Below are 22,467 nucleotides of genomic sequence, written 5' to 3'. Positions count from 1 at the left end.
GAAACCTCGCTCTATGATTTAAAGTTAAAATCCTCAAATATGGTAAAATAGTGAATTTTCACGTTAATCATTTAGTTTGATATTACGTAAATATATTCATTTTTACCAATATTTCGACACTATTTCATGTAGTACCACAATATGTGAATTGGCCTTCAAATCTCAGAATGTCGCATAATATTGCATTTTAAGCAAGTTTTCTTGCATTTTGTTTCTTGCGAAAAATCATCGAATTTAGCAATATTTTGACGTTTATTATCTCCTTTTCCTTTATGTGATTTAAACATAATATCATCCAATTAGGCAATATTTTGCCGTTTTTTCACGTTTTTGTGAATTTTACGTTTATTGTTATTAATTCATTAAATATACGATAAAAATGATGCAAACACATAATTGATTAGATAATAACCTTAAATACTTCATTTTCAATCATCTATTTGTTTCTCGTTAAAATACTGAGTAAGATATTGAAAAGGGGAGAAGTTCGGTTTTTATTGCATATATCGACGTTTCAGCCGGATTAGAGCGGTTTTACGTGTATATCTTCCATCGGTAATATAAACGGAAAATCAGGAACATTTTAGTTAATTCTAATGAAAACATATTGGTTTTTATCATTTGTATTGGAAACAACATTGTCATAAGTCTTTTCTTGGATCTAAATAATACGAAACCTCGCTCTATGATTTGAAGTTAAAATCATCAAATATGGTAAAATAGTGACTTTTTTCACGTTTTTCATGTAGTTTGATATTACGTAAATATATTCATTTTTACCAATATTTCGATACTATTTCATGTAGTATCACGATATGTCAGTTGGCCTTCAAATCTCAGAATTTCGCATAATATTGCAATTTAAGCAAGTTTTTTTGCATTTTGTTTCGTACGAAAAATCATCGAATTTAGCAATATTTTGACGTTTATTATCTCCTTTTCCTTTATGTGATTTTAACAAAATATCATCGAATTAGGCAATATTTTGCCGTTTTTCCACGTTTTTGTGAATTTTCAGTTTATTGTTATTAATTCATTAAATATACGATAAAAATGATGCAAACACATAATTGATTAGATAATAACCTTAAATACTTCATTTTCAATCATCTATTTGTTTCTCGTTAAAATACTGAGTAAGATATTGAAAAGGGGAGAAGTTCGGTTTTTATTGCATATATCGACGTTTCAGCCGGATTAGAGCGGTTTTACGTGTATATCTTCCATAGGTAATATAAACGGAAAATCAGGAACATTTTAGTTAATTCTAATGAAAACATATTGGTTTTTATCATTTGTATTGGAAACAACATTGTCATATGTCTTTTCTTGGATCTAAATAATACGAAACCTCGCTCTATGATTTGAAGTTAAAATCATCAAATATGGTAAAATAGTGACTTTTTTCACGTTTTTCATGTAGTTTGATATTACGTAAATATATTCATTTTTACCATTATTTCGATACTATTTCATGTAGTATCACGATATGTCAGTTGGCCTTCAAATCTCAGAATTTCGCATAATATTGCAATTTAAGCAAGTTTTTTTGCATTTTGTTTCGTACGAAAAATCATCGACTTTAGCAATATTTTGACGTTTATTATCTCCTTTTCCTTTATGTGATTTTAACAAAATATCATCGAATTAGGCAATATTTTGCCGTTTTTCCACGTTTTTGTGAATTTTCAGTTTATTGTTATTAATTCATTAAATATACGATAAAAATGATGCAAACACATAATTGATTAGATAATAACCTTAAATACTTCATTTTCAATCATCTATTTGTTTCTCGTTAAAATACTGAGTAAGATATTGAAAAGGGAAGAAGTTCGGTTTTTATTGCATATATCGACGTTTCAGCCGGATTAGAGCGGTTTTACGTGTACATCTTCCATCGGTAATATAAACGGAAAATAAGGAATATTTTAGTTAATTCTAATGAAAACACATTGGTTTTTATCATTTGTATTGGAAACAACATTGTCATATGTCTTTTCTTGGATCTAAATAATACGAAACCTCGCTCTATGATTTGAAGTTAAAATCCTCAAATATGGTATAATAATGACTTTTTTCACGTTTTTAATGTAGTTTGATATTACGTAAATATATTCATTTTTACCAATATTTCGATACTATTTCATGTAGTATCACGATATGTGATTTGGCCCTCAAATCTTAGAATTTCGCATAATATTGCATTTTAAGCAAGTTTTCTTGCATTTTGTTTCGTACGAAAAATCATCGAATTTAGCAATATTTTTACGTTTATCATTCCCTTTTCCTTTATGTGATTTAAACAAAATATCATCGAATTAGGCAATATTTTGCCGTTTTTCCACGTTTTTGTGAATTTTCAGTTTATTGTTAATAATTCATTAAATATACGATAAAAATGACGCAAACACATAATTGATTAGAAATTAACCTTAAATACTTCATTTTCAATCAACCATTTGTTTCTCGTTAAAATACTGAGTAGGATATTGAAAAGGGGAGAAGTTCGGTTTTTATTGCATATATCGACGTTTCAGCAGGATTAGAGCGGTTTTACGTGTACATCTTCCATCGGTAATATAAACGGAAAATCAGGAACATTTTAGTTATTTCTAATGAAAACACATTGATTTTTATCATTTTTATTGGAAACAACATTGTCATATGTCTTTCCTTGGATCTAAATAATACGAAACCTCGCTCTATGATTTAAAGTTAAAATCCTCAAATATGGTAAAATAGTGAATTTTCACGTTAATCATTTAGTTTGATATTACGTAAATATATTCATTTTTACCAATATTTCGACACTATTTCATGTAGTACCACAATATGTGAATTGGCCTTCAAATCTCAGAATGTCGCATAATATTGCATTTTAAGCAAGTTTTCTTGCATTTTGTTTCTTGCGAAAAATCATCGAATTTAGCAATATTTTGACGTTTATTATCTCCTTTTCCTTTATGTGATTTAAACATAATATCATCCAATTAGGCAATATTTTGCCGTTTTTTCACGTTTTTGTGAATTTTCAGTTTATTGTTATTAATTCATTAAATATACGATAAAAATGATGCAAACACATAATTGATTAGATAATAACCTTAAATACTTCATTTTCAATCATCTATTTGTTTCTCGTTAAAATACTGAGTAAGATATTGAAAAGGGGAGAAGTTCGGTTTTTATTGCATATATCGACGTTTCAGCCGGATTAGAGCGGTTTTACGTGTATATCTTCCATCGGTAATATAAACGGAAAATCAGGAACATTTTAGTTAATTCTAATGAAAACATATTGGTTTTTATCATTTGTATTGGAAACAACATTGTCATATGTCTTTTCTTGGATCTAAATAATACGAAACCTCGCTCTATGATTTGAAGTTAAAATCATCAAATATGGTAAAATAGTGACTTTTTTCACGTTTTTCATGTAGTTTGATATTACGTAAATATATTCATTTTTACCAATATTTCGATACTATTTCATGTAGTATCACGATATGTCAGTTGGCCTTCAAATCTCAGAATTTCGCATTATATTGCATTTTAAGCAAGTTTTTTTGCATTTTGTTTCGTACGAAAAATCATCGTATATAGCAATATTTTGACGTTTATTATCTCCTTTTCCTTTATGTGATTTAAACAAAATATCATCGAATTAGGCAATATTTTCCCGTTTTTCCACGTTTTTGTGAATTTTCAGTTTATTGTTATTAATTCATTAAATATACGATAAAATGATGCAAACACATAATTGATTAGATAATAACCTTAAATACTTCATTTTCAATCATCTATTTGTTTCTCGTTAAAATACTGAGTAAGATATTGAAAAGGGAAGAAGTTCGGTTTTTATTGCATATATCGACGTTTCAGCCGGATTAGAGCGGTTTTACGTGTACATCTTCCATCGGTAATATAAACGGAAAATAAGGAATATTTTAGTTAATTCTAATGAAAACACATTGGTTTTTATCATTTGTATTGGAAACAACATTGTCATATGTCTTTTCTTGGATCTAAATAATACGAAACCTCGCTCTATGATTTGAAGTTAAAATCCTCAAATATGGTATAATAATGACTTTTTTCACGTTTTTAATGTAGTTTGATATTACGTAAATATATTCATTTTTACCAATATTTCGATACTATTTCATGTAGTATCACGATATGTGATTTGGCCCTCAAATCTTAGAATTTCGCATAATATTGCATTTTAAGCAAGTTTTCTTGCATTTTGTTTCGTACGAAAAATCATCGAATTTAGCAATATTTTTACGTTTATCATCCCCTTTTCCTTTATGTGATTTAAACAAAATATCATCGAATTAGGCAATATTTTACCGTTTTTCCACGTTTTTGTGAATTTTCAGTTTATTGTTAATAATTCATTAAATATACGATAAAAATGATGCAAACACATAATTGATTAGAAATTAACCTTAAATACTTCATTTTCAATCAACCATTTGTTTCTCGTTAAAATACTGAGTAGGATATTGAAAAGGGGAGAAGTTCGGTTTTTATTGCATATATCGACGTTTCAGCAGGATTAGAGCGGTTTTACGTGTACATCTTCCATCGGTAATATAAACGGAAAATCAGGAACATTTTAGTTATTACTAATGAAAACACATTGATTTTTACCATTTTTATTGGAAACAACATTGTCATATGTCTTTTCTTGGATCTAAATAAAACGAAACCTCGCTCTATGATTTGAAGTTAAAATCCTCAAATATGGTAAAATAGTGACTTTTTCACGTTAATCATTTAGTTTGATATTACGTAAATATATTCATTTTTACCAATATTTCGATACTATTTCATGTAGTATCACAATATGTGAATTGGCCTTCAAATCTCAGAATGTCGCATAATATTGCATTTTAAGCAAGTTTTCTTGCATTTTGTTTCTTGCGAAAAATCATCGAATTTAGCAATATTTTTACGTTTATCATCCCCTTTTCCTTTATGTGATTTAAACAAAATATCATCGAATTAGGCAATATTTTGCAGTTTTTCCACGTTTTTGTGAATTTTCAGTTTATTGTTATTAAATCATTAAATATACGATAAAAATGATGCAAACACATAATTGATTTGATAATAACCTTAAATACTTCATTTTCAATCATCTATTTGTTTCTCGTTAAAATACTGAGTAAGATATTGAAAAGGGGAGAAGTTCGGTTTTTATTGCATATATCGACGTTTCAGCCGGATTAGAGCGGTTTTACGTGTATATCTTCCATCGGTAATATAAACGGAAAATCAGGAACATTTTAGTTAATTCTAATGAAAACATATTGGTTTTTATCATTTGTATTGGAAACAACATTGTCATATGTCTTTTCTTGGATCTAAATAATACGAAACCTCGCTCTATGATTTGAAGTTAAAATCATCAAATATGGTAAAATAGTGACTTTTTTCACGTTTTTCATGTAGTTTGATATTACGTAAATATATTCATTTTTACCAATATTTCGATACTATTTCATGTAGTATCACGATATGTCAGTTGGCCTTCAAATCTCAGAATTTCGCATAATATTGCATTTTAAGCAAGTTTTTTTGCATTTTGTTTCGTACGAAAAATCATCGAATTTAGCAATATTTTGACGTTTATTATCTCCTTTTCCTTTATGTGATTTTAACAAAATATCATCGAATTAGGCAATATTTTGCCGTTTTTCCACGTTTTTGTGAATTTTCAGTTTATTGTTATTAATTCATTAAATATACGATAAAAATGATGCAAACACATAATTGATTAGATAATAACCTTAAATACTTCATTTTCAATCATATATTTGTTTCTCGTTAAAATACTGAGTAAGATATTGAAAAGGGAAGAAGTTCGGTTTTTATTGCATATATCGACGTTTCAGCCGGATTAGAGCGGTTTTACGTGTACATCTTCCATCGGTAATATAAACGGAAAATAAGGAATATTTTAGTTAATTCTAATGAAAACACATTGGTTTTTATCATTTGTATTGGAAACAACATTGTCATATGTCTTTTCTTGGATCTAAATAATACGAAACCTCGCTCTATGATTTGAAGTTAAAATCCTCAAATATGGTATAATAATGACTTTTTTCACGTTTTTAATGTAGTTTGATATTACGTAAATATATTCATTTTTACCAATATTTCGATACTATTTCATGTAGTATCACGATATGTGAGTTGGCCTTCAAATCTCAGAATTTCGCATAATATTGCATTTTAAGCAAGTTTTTTTGCATTTTGTTTCGTACGAAAAATCATCGTATATAGCAATATTTTGACGTTTATTATCTCCTTTTCCTTTATGTGATTTAAACAAAATATCATCGAATTAGGCAATATTTTGCCGTTTTTCCACGTTTTTGTGAATTTTCAGTTTATTGTTAATAAGTCATTAAATATACGAAAAAAATGATGCAAACACATAATTGATTAGATAATAACCTTAAATACTTCATTTTCAATCATCTATTTGTTTTTCGTTAAAATACTGAGTAAGATATTGAAAAGGGGAGAAGTTCGGGTTTTATTGCATATATCGACGTTTCAGCCGGATTAGAGCGGTTTTACGTGTATATCTTCCATCGGTAATATAAACGGAAAATCAGGAACATTTTAGTTAATTCCATTGGTTTTTATCATTTGTATTGGAAACAACATTGTCATATGTCTTTTCTTGGATCTAAATAATACGAAACCTCGCTCTATGATTTGAAGTTAAAATCCTCAAATATGGTATAATAGTGACTTTTTTCACGTTTTTAATGTAGTTTGATATTACGTAAATATATTCATTTTTACCAATATTTCGATACTATTTCACGTAGTATCACGATATGTGATTTGGCCTTCAAATCTTAGAATTTCGCATAATATTGCATTTTAAGCAAGTTTTCTTGCATTTTGTTTCGTACGAAAAATCATCGAATTTAGCAATATTTTTACGTTTATCATCCTCTTTTCCTTTATGTGATTTAAACAAAATATCATCGAATTAGGCAATATTTTGCCGTTTTTCCACGTTTTTGTGAATTTTCAGTTTATTGTTAATAATTCATTAAATATACGATAAAAATGATGCAAACACATAATTGATTAGAAATTAACCTTAAATACTATATTTTCTATCAACCATTTGTTTCTCGTTAAAATACTGAGTAGGATATTGAAAAGGTGAGAAGTTCGGTTTTTATTGCATATATCGACGTTTCAGCAGGATTAGAGCGGTTTTACGTGTACATCTTCCATCGGTAATATAAACGGAAAATCAGGAACATTTTAGTTATTACTAATGAAAACACATTGATTTTTATCATTTTTATTGGAAACAACATTGTCATATGTCTTTTCTTGGATCTAAATAAAACGAAACCTCGCTCTATGATTTGAAGTTAAAATCCTCAAATATGGTAAAATAGTGACTTTTTCACGTTAATCATTTAGTTTGATATTACGTAAATATATTCATTTTTACCAATATTTCGATACTATTTCATGTAGTATCACAATATGTGAATTGGCCTTCAAATCTCAGAATGTCGCATAATATTGCATTTTAAGCAAGTTTTCTTGCATTTTGTTTCGTACGAAAAATCATCGAATTTAGCAATATTTTTACGTTTATCATTCCCTTTTCCTTTATGTGATTTAAACAAAATATCATCGAATAAGGCAATATTTTGCCGTTTTTCCACGTTTTTGTGAATTTTCAGTTTATTGTTAATAATTCATTAAATATACGATAAAAATGACGCAAACACATAATTGATTAGAAATTAACCTTAAATACTTCATTTTCAATCAACCATTTGTTTCTCGTTAAAATACTGAGTAGGATATTGAAAAGGGGAGAAGTTCGGTTTTTATTGCATATATCGACGTTTCAGCCGGATTAGAGCGGTTTTACGTGTATATCTTCCATCGGTAATATAAACGGAAAATCAGGAACATTTTAGTTAATTCTAATGAAAACATATTGGTTTTTATCATTTGTATTGGAAACAACATTGTCATATGTCTTTTCTTGGATCTAAATAATACGAAACCTCGCTCTATGATTTGAAGTTAAAATCATCAAATATGGTAAAATAGTGACTTTTTTCACGTTTTTCATGTAGTTTGATATTACGTAAATATATTCATTTTTACCAATATTTCGATACTATTTCATGTAGTATCACGATATGTCAGTTGGCCTTCAAATCTCAGAATTTCGCATAATATTGCATTTTAAGCAAGTTTTTTTGCATTTTGTTTCGTACGAAAAATCATCGAATTTAGCAATATTTTGACGTTTATTATCTCCTTTTCCTTTATGTGATTTTAACAAAATATCATCGAATTAGGCAATATTTTGCCGTTTTTCCACGTTTTTGTGAATTTTCAGTTTATTGTTATTAATTCATTAAATATACGATAAAAATGATGCAAACACATAATTGATTAGATAATAACCTTAAATACTTCATTTTCAATCATCTATTTGTTTCTCGTTAAAATACTGAGTAAGATATTGAAAAGGGAAGAAGTTCGGTTTTTATTGCATATATCGACGTTTCAGCCGGATTAGAGCGGTTTTACGTGTACATCTTCCATCGGTAATATAAACGGAAAATAAGGAATATTTTAGTTAATTCTAATGAAAACACATTGGTTTTTAACATTTGTATTGGAAACAACATTGTCATATGTCTTTTCTTGGATCTAAATAATACGAAACCTCGCTCTATGATTTGAAGTTAAAATCCTCAAATATGGTATAATAATGACTTTTTTCACGTTTTTAATGTAGTTTGATATTACGTAAATATATTCATTTTTACCAATATTTCGATACTATTTCATGTAGTATCACGATATGTGATTTGGCCCTCAAATCTTAGAATTTCGCATAATATTGCATTTTAAGCAAGTTTTCTTGCATTTTGTTTCGTACGAAAAATCATCGAATTTAGCAATATTTTTACGTTTATCATCCCCTTTTCCTTTATGTGATTTAAACAAAATATCATCGAATTAGGCAATATTTTGCAGTTTTTCCACGTTTTTGTGAATTTTCAGTTTATTGTTATTAAATCATTAAATATACGATAAAAATGATGCAAACACATAATTGATTTGATAATAACCTTAAATACTTCATTTTCAATCATCTATTTGTTTCTCGTTAAAATACTGAGTAAGATATTGAAAAGGGGAGAAGTTCGGTTTTTATTGCATATATCGACGTTTCAGCCGGATTAGAGCGGTTTTACGTGTATATCTTCCATCGGTAATATAAACGGAAAATCAGGAACATTTTAGTTAATTCTAATGAAAACATATTGGTTTTTATCATTTGTATTGGAAACAACATTGTCATATGTCTTTTCTTGGATCTAAATAATACGAAACCTCGCTCTATGATTTGAAGTTAAAATCATCAAATATGGTAAAATAGTGACTTTTTTCACGTTTTTCATGTAGTTTGATATTACGTAAATATATTCATTTTTACCAATATTTCGATACTATTTCATGTAGTATCACGATATGTCAGTTGGCCTTCAAATCTCAGAATTTCGCATAATATTGCATTTTAAGCAAGTTTTTTTGCATTTTGTTTCGTACGAAAAATCATCGAATTTAGCAATATTTTGACGTTTATTATCTCCTTTTCCTTTATGTGATTTTAACAAAATATCATCGAATTAGGCAATATTTTGCCGTTTTTCCACGTTTTTGTGAATTTTCAGTTTATTGTTATTAATTCATTAAATATACGATAAAAATGATGCAAACACATAATTGATTAGATAATAACCTTAAATACTTCATTTTCAATCATATATTTGTTTCTCGTTAAAATACTGAGTAAGATATTGAAAAGGGAAGAAGTTCGGTTTTTATTGCATATATCGACGTTTCAGCCGGATTAGAGCGGTTTTACGTGTACATCTTCCATCGGTAATATAAACGGAAAATAAGGAATATTTTAGTTAATTCTAATGAAAACACATTGGTTTTTATCATTTGTATTGGAAACAACATTGTCATATGTCTTTTCTTGGATCTAAATAATACGAAACCTCGCTCTATGATTTGAAGTTAAAATCCTCAAATATGGTATAATAATGACTTTTTTCACGTTTTTAATGTAGTTTGATATTACGTAAATATATTCATTTTTACCAATATTTCGATACTATTTCATGTAGTATCACGATATGTGAGTTGGCCTTCAAATCTCAGAATTTCGCATAATATTGCATTTTAAGCAAGTTTTTTTGCATTTTGTTTCGTACGAAAAATCATCGTATATAGCAATATTTTGACGTTTATTATCTCCTTTTCCTTTATGTGATTTAAACAAAATATCATCGAATTAGGCAATATTTTGCCGTTTTTCCACGTTTTTGTGAATTTTCAGTTTATTGTTAATAAGTCATTAAATATACGAAAAAAATGATGAAAACACATAATTGATTAGATAATAACCTTAAATACTTCATTTTCAATCATCTATTTGTTTTTCGTTAAAATACTGAGTAAGATATTGAAAAGGGGAGAAGTTCGGGTTTTATTGCATATATCGACGTTTCAGCCGGATTAGAGCGGTTTTACGTGTATATCTTCCATCGGTAATATAAACGGAAAATCAGGAACATTTTAGTTAATTCCATTGGTTTTTATCATTTGTATTGGAAACAACATTGTCATATGTCTTTTCTTGGATCTAAATAATACGAAACCTCGCTCTATGATTTGAAGTTAAAATCCTCAAATATGGTATAATAGTGACTTTTTTCACGTTTTTAATGTAGTTTGATATTACGTAAATATATTCATTTTTACCAATATTTCGATACTATTTCACGTAGTATCACGATATGTGATTTGGCCTTCAAATCTTAGAATTTCGCATAATATTGCATTTTAAGCAAGTTTTCTTGCATTTTGTTTCGTACGAAAAATCATCGAATTTAGCAATATTTTTACGTTTATCATCCTCTTTTCCTTTATGTGATTTAAACAAAATATCATCGAATTAGGCAATATTTTGCCGTTTTTCCACGTTTTTGTGAATTTTCAGTTTATTGTTAATAATTCATTAAATATACGATAAAAATGATGCAAACACATAATTGATTAGAAATTAACCTTAAATACTATATTTTCTATCAACCATTTGTTTCTCGTTAAAATACTGAGTAGGATATTGAAAAGGTGAGAAGTTCGGTTTTTATTGCATATATCGACGTTTCAGCAGGATTAGAGCGGTTTTACGTGTACATCTTCCATCGGTAATATAAACGGAAAATCAGGAACATTTTAGTTATTTCTAATGAAAACACATTGATTTTTATCATTTTTATTGGAAACAACATTGTCATATGTCTTTTCTTGGATCTAAATAATACGAAACCTCGCTCTATGATTTGAAGTTAAAATCCTCATATATGGTAAAATAGTGGCTTTTTTCACGTTTTTCATGTAGTTTGATATTACGTAAATATATTCATTTTTACCAATATTTCGATACTATTTCATGTAGTATCACGATATGTCAGTTGGCCTTCAAATCTCAGAATTTCGCATAATATTGCATTTTAAGCAAGTTTTTTTGCATTTTGTTTCGTACGAAAAATCATCGAATTTAGCAATATTTTGACGTTTATTATCTCCTTTTCCTTTATGTGATTTTAACAAAATATCATCGAATTAGGCAATATTTTGCCCTTTTTCCACGTTTTTGTGAATTTTCAGTTTATTGTTATTAATTCATTAAATATACGATAAAAATGATGCAAACACATAATTGATTAGATAATAACCTTAAATACTTCGTTTTCAATCATCTATTTGTTTCTCGTTAAAATACTGAGTAAGATATTGAAAAGGGGAGAAGTTCGGTTTTTATTGCATATATCGACGTTTCAGCCGGCTTAGAGCGGTTTTACGTGTACATCTTCCATCGGTAATATAAACGGAAAATCAGGAACATTTTAGTTAATTCCATTGGTTTTTATCATTTGTATTGGAAACAACATTGTCATATGTCTTTTCTTGGATCTAAATAATACGAAACCTCGCTCTATGATTTGAAGTTAAAATCCTCTAATATGGTATAATAGTGACTTTTTTCACGTTTTTAATGTAGTTTGATATTACGTAAATATATTCATTTTTACCAATATTTCGATACTATTTCACGTAGTATCACGATATGTGATTTGGCCTTCAAATCTTAGAATTTCGCATAATATTGCATTTTAAGCAAGTTTTCTTGCATTTTGTTTCGTACGAAAAATATTCGAATTTAGCAATATTTTTACGTTTATCATCACCTTTTCCTCTATGTGATTTAAAATAAATATCATCGAATTAGGCAATATTTTGCCGTTTTTCCACGCTATTGTGAATTTTCAGTTTATTGTTAATTATTCATTAAATATACGATAAAAATGATGCAAACACATAATTGATTAGATAATAACCTTAAATACTTCATTTTCAATCATCTATTTGTTTCTCGTTAAAATACTGAGTAAGATATTGAAAAGGGGAGAAGTTCGGTTTTATTGCATATATCGACGTTTCAGCCGGATTAGAGCGGTTTTACGTGTTCATCTTCCATCGGTAATATAAACGGAAAATCAGGAACATTTTAGTTAATTCTAATGAAAACACATTGGTTTTTATCATTTGTATTGGAAACAACATTGTCATATGTCTTTCCTTGGATCTAAATAATACGAAACCTCGCTCTATGATTTAAAGTTAAAATCCTCAAATATGGTAAAATAGTGAATTTTCACGTTAATCATTTAGTTTGATATTACGTAAATATATTCATTTTACCAATATTTCGACACTATTTCATGTAGTATCACAATATGTGAATTGGCCTTCAAATCTCAGAATGTCGCATAATATTGCATTTTAAGCAAGTTTTCTTGCATTTTGTTTCTTGCGAAAAATCATCGTATTTAGCAATATTTTGACGTTTATTATCTCCTTTTCCTTTATGTGATTTAAACATAATATCATCAAATTAGGTAATATTTGGCCGTTTTTTCACGTTTTTGTGAATTTTCAGTTTATTGTTATTAATTCATTAAATATACGATAAAAATGATGCAAACACATAATTGATTAGATAATAACCTTAAATACTTCATTTTCAATCATCTATTTGTTTCTCGTTAAAATACTGAGTAAGATATTGAAAAGGGGAGAAGTTCGGTTTTTATTGCATATATCGACGTTTCAGCCGGATTATAGCGGTTTTACGTGTATATCTTCCATCGGTAATATAAACGGAAAATCAGGAACATTTTAGTTAATTCTAATGAAAACATATTGGTTTTTATAATTTGTATTGGAAACAACATTGTCATATGTCTTTTCTTGGATCTAAATAATACGAAACCTCGCTCTATGATTTGAAGTTAAAATCATCAAATATGGTAAAATAGTGATTTTTTTCACGTTTTTCATGTAGTTTGATATTACGTAAATATATTCATTTTTACCAATATTTCGATACTATTTCATGTAGTATCACGAATTGTCAGTTGGCCTTCAAATCTCAGAATTTCGCATAATATTGCATTTTAAGCAAGTTTTTTTGCATTTTGTTTCGTACGAAAAATCATCGAATTTAGCAATATTTTGACGTTTATTATCTCCTTTTCCTTTATGTGATTTTAACAAAATATCATCGAATTAGGCAATATTTTGCCGTTTTTCCACGTTTTTGTGAATTTTCAGTTTATTGTTATTAATTCATTAAATATACGATAAAAATGATGCAAACACATAATTGATTCGATAATAACCTTAAATACTTCATTTTCAATCATCTATTTGTTTCTCGTTAAAATACTGAGTAAGATATTGAAAAGGGAAGAAGTTCGGTTTTTATTGCATATATCGACGTTTCAGCCGGATTAGAGCGGTTTTACGTGTTCATCTTCCATCGGTAATATAAACGGAAAATAAGGAATATTTTAGTTAATTCTAATGAAAACACATTGGTTTTTATCATTTGTATTGGAAACAACATTGTCATATGTCTTTTCTTGGATCTAAATAATACGAAACCTCGCTCTATGATTTGAAGTTAAAATCCTCAAATATGGTATAATAATGATTTTTTTCACGTTTTTAATGTAGTTTGATATTACGTAAATATATTCATTTTTACCAATATTTCGATACTATTTCATGTAGTATCACGATATGTGATTTGGCCCTCAAATCTTAGAATTTCGCATAATATTGCATTTTAAGCAAGTTTTCTTGCATTTTGTTTCGTACGAAAAATCATCGAATTTAGCAATATTTTTACGTTTATCATCCCCTTTTCCTTTATGTGATTTAAACAAAATATCATCGAATTAGGCAATATTTTGCCGTTTTTCCACGTTTTTGTGAATTTTCAGTTTATTGTTAATAATTCATTAAATATACGATAAAAATGACGCAAACACATAATTGATTAGAAATTAACCTTAAATACTTCATTTTCAATCAACCATTTGTTTCTCGTTAAAATACTGAGTAGGATATTGAAAAGGGGAGAAGTTCGGTTTTTATTGCATATATCGACGTTTCAGCAGGATTAGAGCGGTTTTACGTGTACATCTTCCATCGGTAATATAAACGGAAAATCAGGAACATTTTAGTTATTTCTAATGAAAACACATTGATTTTTATCATTTTTATTGGAAACAACATTGTCATATGTCTTTCCTTGGATCTAAATAATACGAAACCTCGTTCTATGATTTAAAGTTAAAATCCTCAAATATGGTAAAATAGTGAATTTTCACGTTAATCATTTAGTTTGATATTACGTAAATATATTCATTTTTACCAATATTTCGACACTATTTCATGTAGTATCACAATATGTGAATTGGCCTTCAAATCTCAGAATGTCGCATAATATTGCATTTTAAGCAAGTTTTCTTGCATTTTGTTTCTTGCGAAAAATCATCGAATTTAGCAATATTTTGACGTTTATTATCTCCTTTTCCTTTATGTGATTTAAACATAATATCATCGAATTAGGCAATATTTTGCCGTTTTTTCACGTTTTTGTGAATTTTCAGTTTATTGTTATTAATTCATTAAATATACGATAAAAATGATGCAAACACATAATTGATTAGATAATAACCTTAAATACTTCATTTTCAATCATCTATTTGTTTCTCGTTAAAATACTGAGTAAGATATTGAAAAGGGGAGAAGTTCGGTTTTTATTGCATATATCGACGTTTCAGCCGGATTAGAGCGGTTTTACGTGTATATCTTCCATCGGTAATATAAACGGAAAATCAGGAACATTTTAGTTAATTCTAATGAAAACATATTGGTTTTTATCATTTGTATTGGAAACAACATTGTCATATCTCTTTTCTTGGATCTAAATAATACGAAACCTCGCTCTATGATTTGAAGTTAAAATCATCAAATATGGTAAAATAGTGACTTTTTTCACGTTTTTCATGTAGTTTGATATTACGTAAATATATTCATTTTTACTAATATTTCGATACTATTTCATGTAGTATCACGATATGTCAGTTGGCCTTCAAATCTCAGAATTTCGCATAATATTGCATTTTAAGCAAGTTTTTTTGCATTTTGTTTCGTACAAAAAATCATCGAATTTAGCAATATTTTGACGTTTATTATCTCCTTTTCCTTTATGTGATTTTAACAAAATATCATCGAATTAGGCAATATTTTGCCGTTTTTCCACGTTTTTGTGAATTTTCAGTTTATTGTTAATAATTCATTAAATATACGATAAAAATGATGCAAACACATAATTGATTAGAAATTAACCTTAAATACTTTATTTTCTATCAACCATTTGTTTCTCGTTGAAATACTGAGTAGGATATTAAAAAGGGGAGAAGTTCGGTTTTTATTGCATATATCGACGTTCAGCAGGATTAGAGCGGTTTTACGTGTATATCTTCCATCGGTAATATAAACGGAAAATCAGGAACATTTTAGTTAATTCCATTGGTTTTTATCATTTGTATTGGAAACAACATTGTCATATGTCTTTTCTTGGATCTAAATAATACGAAACCTCGCTCTATGATTTGAAGTTAAAATCCTCAAATATGGTATAATAGTGACTTTTTTCACGTTTTTAATGTAGTTTGATATTACGTAAATATATTCATTTTTACCAATATTTCGATACTATTTCACGTAGTATCACGATATGTGATTTGGCCTTCAAATCTTAGAATTTCGCATAATATTGCATTTCAAGCAAGTTTTCTTGCATTTTGTTTCGTACGAAAAATCTTCGAATTTAGCAATATTTTTACGTTTATCATCACCTTTTCCTCTATGTGATTTAAACAAAATATCATCGAATTAGGCAATATTTTGCCGTTTTTCCACGTTATTGTGAATTTTCAGTTTATTGTTAATAATTCATTAAATATACGATAAAAATGATGCAAACACATAATTGATTAGATAATAACCTTAAATACTTCATTTTCAATCATCTATTTGTTTCTCGTTAAAATACTGAGTAAGATATTGAAAAGGGGAGAAGTTCGGTTTTTATTGCATATATCGACGTTTCAGCCGGATTAGAGCGGTTTTACGTGTACATTTTCCATCGGTAATATAAACGGAAAATCAGGAACATTTTAGTTATTACTAATGAAAACACATTGATTTTTATCATTTTTATTGGAAACAACATTGTCATATGTCTTTTCTTGGATCTAAATAAAACGAAACCTCGCTCTATGATTTGAAGTTAAAATCCTCAAATATGGTAAAATAGTGACTTTTTCACGTTAATCATTTAGTATGATATTACGTAAATATATTCATTTTTACCAATATTTCGATACTATTTCATGTAGTATCACAATATGTGATTTGGCCATCAAATCTCAGAATGTCGCATAATATTGCATTTTAAGCAAGTTTTCTTGCATTTTGTTTCGAACGAAAAATCATCGAATTTAGCAATATTTTGAAGTTTATTATCTCCTTTTCCTTTATGTGATTTAAACATAATATCATCGAATTAGGTAATATTTTGCCGTTTTTTCACGTTTTTGTGAATTTTCAGTTTATTGTTATTAATTCATTAAATATACGATAAAAATGATGCAAACACATAATTGATTAGATAATAACCTTAAATACTTCATTTTCAATCATCTATTTGTTTCTCGTTAAAATACTGAGTAAGATATTGAAAAGGGGAGAAGTTCGGTTTTTATTGCATATATCGACGTTTCAGCCGGATTAGAGCGGTTTTACGTGTTCATCTTCCATCGGTAATATAAACGGAAAATAAGGAATATTTTAGTTAATTCTAATGAAAACACATTGGTTTTTATCATTTGTATTGGAAACAACATTGTCATATGTCTTTTCTTGGATCTAAATAATACGAAACCTCGCTCTATGATTTGAAGTTAAAATCCTCAAATATGGTATAATAATGACTTTTTTCACGTTTTTAATGTAGTTTGATATTACGTAAATATATTCATTTTTACCAATATTTCGATACTATTTCATGTAGTATCACGATATGTGATTTGGCCCTCAAATCTTAGAATTTCGCATAATATTGCATTTTAAGCAAGTTTTCTTGCATTTTGTTTCGTACGAAAAATCATCGAATTTAGCAATATTTTTACGTTTATCATCCCCTTTTCCTTTATGTGATTTAAACAAAATATCATCGAATTAGGCAATATTTTGCCGTTTTTCCACGTTTTTGTGAATTTTCAGTTTATTGTTAATAATTCATTAAATATACGATAAAAATGACGCAAACACATAATTGATTAGAAATTAACCTTAAATACTTCATTTTCAATCAACCATTTGTTTCTCGTTAAAATACTGAGTAGGATATTGAAAAGGGGAGAAGTTCGGTTTTTATTGCATATATCGACGTTTCAGCAGGATTAGAGCGGTTTTACGTGTACATCTTCCATCGGTAATATAAACGGAAAATCAGGAACATTTTAGTTATTTCTAATGGAAACACATTGATTTTTATCATTTTTATTGGAAACAACATTGTCATATGTCTTTCCTTGGATCTAAATAATACGAAACCTCGTTCTATGATTTAAAGTTAAAATCCTCAAATATGGTAAAATAGTGAATTTTCACGTTAATCATTTAGTTTGATATTACGTAAATATATTCATTTTTACCAATATTTCGACACTATTTCATGTAGTATCACAATATGTGAATTGGCCTTCAAATCTCAGAATGTCGCATAATATTGCATTTTAAGCAAGTTTTCTTGCATTTTGTTTCTTGCGAAAAATCATCGAATTTAGCAATATTTTGACGTTTATTATCTCCTTTTCCTTTATGTGATTTAAACATAATATCATCGAATTAGGCAATATTTTGCCGTTTTTTCACGTTTTTGTGAATTTTCAGTTTATTGTTATTAATTCATTAAATATACGATAAAAATGATGCAAACACATAATTGATTAGATAATAACCTTAAATACTTCATTTTCAATCATCTATTTGTTTATCGTTAAAATACTGAGTAAGATATTGAAAAGGGGAGAAGTTCGGTTTTTATTGCATATATCGACGTTTCAGCAGGATTAGAGCGGTTTTACGTGTATATCTTCCATCGGTAATATAAACGGAAAATCAGGAACATTTTAGTTAATTCTAATGAAAACATATTGGTTTTTATCATTTGTATTGGAAACAACATTGTCATATCTCTTTTCTTGGATCTAAATAATACGAAACCTCGCTCTATGATTTGAAGTTAAAATCATCAAATATGGTAAAATAGTGACTTTTTTCACGTTTTTCATGTAGTTTGATATTACGTAAATATATTCATTTTTTACTAATATTTCGATACTATTTCATGTAGTATCACGATATGTCAGTTGGCCTTCAAATCTCAGAATTTCGCATAATATTGCATTTTAAGCAAGTTTTTTTGCATTTTGTTTCGTACGAAAAATCATCGAATTTAGCAATATTTTGACGTTTATTATCTCCTTTTCCTTTATGTGATTTTAACAAAATATCATTGAATTAGGCAATATTTTGCCGTTTTTCCACGTTTTTGTGAATTTTCAGTTTATTGTTAATAATTCATTAAATATACGATAAAAATGATGCAAACACATAATTGATTAGAAATTAACCTTAAATACTTTATTTTCTATCAACCATTTGTTTCTCGTTAAAATTCTGAGTAGGATATTAAAAAGGGGAGAAGTTCGGTTTTTATTGCATATATCGACGTTCAGCAGGATTAGAGCGGTTTTACGTGTACATCTTCCATCGGTAATATAAACGGAAAATCAGGAACATTTTAGTTATTTCTAATGAAAACACATTGATTTTTATCATTTTTATTGGAAACAACATTGTCATATGTCTTTTCTTGGATCTAAATATTACGAAACCTCGCTCTATGATTTGAAGTTAAAATCCTCAAATATGGTAAAATAGTGAATTTTCACGTTAATCATTTAGTTTGATATTACGTAAATATATTCATTTTTACCAATATTTCGATACTATTTCATGTAGTATCACAATATGTGAATTGGCCTTCAATTCTCAGAATGTCGCATAATATTGCATTTTAAGCAAGTTTTCTTGCATTTTGTTTCATACGAAAAATCATCGAATTTAGCAATATTTTGACGTTTATTATCTCCTTTTCCTTTATGTGATATTAACAAAATATCATCGAATTAGGCAATATTTTGCCGTTTTTTCACGTTTTTGTGAATTTTCAGTTTATTGTTATTAATTCATTAAATATACGATAAAAATGATGCAAACACATAATTGATTAGATAATAACCTTAAATACTTCATTTTCAATCATCTATTTGTTTCTCGTTAAAATACTGAGTAAGATATTGAAAAGGGGAGAAGTTCGGTTTTATTGCATATATCGACGTTTCAGCCGGATTAGAGCGGTTTTACGTGTACATCTTCCATCGGTAATATAAACGGAAAATCAGGAACATTTTAGTTAATTCTAATGAAAACACATTGGTTTTTATCATTTGTATTGGAAACAACATTGTCATATGTCTTTTCTTGGATCTAAATAATACGAAACCTCGCTCTATGATTTGAAGTTAAAATCCTCATATATGGTAAAATAGTGGCTTTTTTCACGTTTTTCATGTAGTTTGATATTACGTAAATATATTCATTTTTACCAATATTTCGATACTATTTCATGTAGTATCACGATATGTCAGTTGGCCTTCAAATCTCAGAATTTCGCATAATATTGCATTTTAAGCAAGTTTTTTTGCATTTTGTTTCGTACGAAAAATCATCGAATTTAGCAATATTTTGACGTTTATTATCTCCTTTTCCTTTATGTGATTTTAACAAAATATCATCGAATTAGGCAATATTTTGCCCTTTTTCCACGTTTTTGTGAATTTTCAGTTTATTGTTATTAATTCATTAAATATACGATAAAAATGATGCAAACACATAATTGATTAGATAATAACCTTAAATACTTCGTTTTCAATCATCTATTTGTTTCTCGTTAAAATACTGAGTAAGATATTGAAAAGGGGAGAAGTTCGGTTTTTATTGCATATATCGACGTTTCAGCAGGATTAGAGCGGTTTTACGTGTACATCTTCCATCGGTAATATAAACGGAAAATCAGGAACATTTTAGTTATTACTAATGAAAACACATTGATTTTTATCATTTTTATTGGAAACAACATTGTCATATGTCTTTTCTTGGATCTAAATAAAACGAAACCTCGCTCTATGATTTGAAGTTAAAATCCTCAAATATGGTAAAATAGTGACTTTTTCACGTTAATCATTTAGTTTGATATTACGTAAATATATTCATTTTTACCAATATTTCGATACTATTTCATGTAGTATCACAATATGTGAATTGGCCTTCAAATCTCAGAATGTCGCATAATATTGCATTTTAAGCAAGTTTTCTTGCATTTTGTTTCGTACGAAAAATCATCGAATTTAGCAATATTTTTACGTTTATCATTCCCTTTTCCTTTATGTGATTTAAACAAAATATCATCGAATTAGGCAATATTTTGCCGTTTTTCCACGTTTTTGTGAATTTTCAGTTTATTGTTAATAATTCATTAAATATACGATAAAAATGACGCAAACACATAATTGATTAGAAATTAACCTTAAATACTTCATTTTCAATCAACCATTTGTTTCTCGTTAAAATACTGAGTAGGATATTGAAAAGGGGAGAAGTTCGGTTTTTATTGCATATATCGACGTTTCAGCCGGATTAGAGCGGTTTTACGTGTATATCTTCCATCGGTAATATAAACGGAAAATCAGGAACATTTTAGTTAATTCTAATGAAAACATATTGGTTTTTATCATTTGTATTGGAAACAACATTGTCATATGTCTTTTCTTGGATCTAAATAATACGAAACCTCGCTCTATGATTTGAAGTTAAAATCATCAAATATGGTAAAATAGTGACTTTTTTCAGGTTTTTCATGTAGTTTGATATTACGTAAATATATTCATTTTTACCAATATTTCGATACTATTTCATGTAGTATCACGATATGTCAGTTGGCCTTCAAATCTCAGAATTTCGCATAATATTGCATTTTAAGCAAGTTTTTTTGCATTTTGTTTCGTACGAAAAATCATCGAATTTAGCAATATTTTGACGTTTATTATCTCCTTTTCCTTTATGTGATTTTAACAAAATATCATCGAATTAGGCAATATTTTGCTGTTTTTCCACGTTTTTGTGAATTTTCAGTTTATTGTTATTAATTCATTAAATATACGATAAAAATGATGCAAACACATAATTGATTAGATAATAACCTTAAATACTTCATTTTCAATCATCTATTTGTTTCTCGTTAAAATACTGAGTAAGATATTGAAAAGGGAAGAAGTTCGGTTTTTATTGCATATATCGACGTTTCAGCCGGATTAGAGCGGTTTTACGTGTACATCTTCCATCGGTAATATAAACGGAAAATAAGGAATATTTTAGTTAATTCTAATGAAAACACATTGGTTTTTAACATTTGTATTGGAAACAACATTGTCATATGTCTTTTCTTGGATCTAAATAATACGAAACCTCGCTCTATGATTTGAAGTTAAAATCCTCAAATATGGTATAATAATGACTTTTTTCACGTTTTTAATGTAGTTTGATATTACGTAAATATATTCATTTTTACCAATATTTCGATACTATTTCATGTAGTATCACGATATGTGATTTGGCCCTCAAATCTTAGAATTTCGCATAATATTGCATTTTAAGCAAGTTTTCTTGCATTTTGTTTCGTACGAAAAATCATCGAATTTAGCAATATTTTTACGTTTATCATCCCCTTTTCCTTTATGTGATTTAAACAAA

Source organism: Procambarus clarkii, chromosome 57 (assembly GCF_040958095.1).
Source record: "Procambarus clarkii isolate CNS0578487 chromosome 57, FALCON_Pclarkii_2.0, whole genome shotgun sequence".
NCBI lineage: Eukaryota > Metazoa > Arthropoda > Malacostraca > Decapoda > Cambaridae > Procambarus > Procambarus clarkii.
This window is presented reverse-complemented; position numbering follows the sequence as displayed.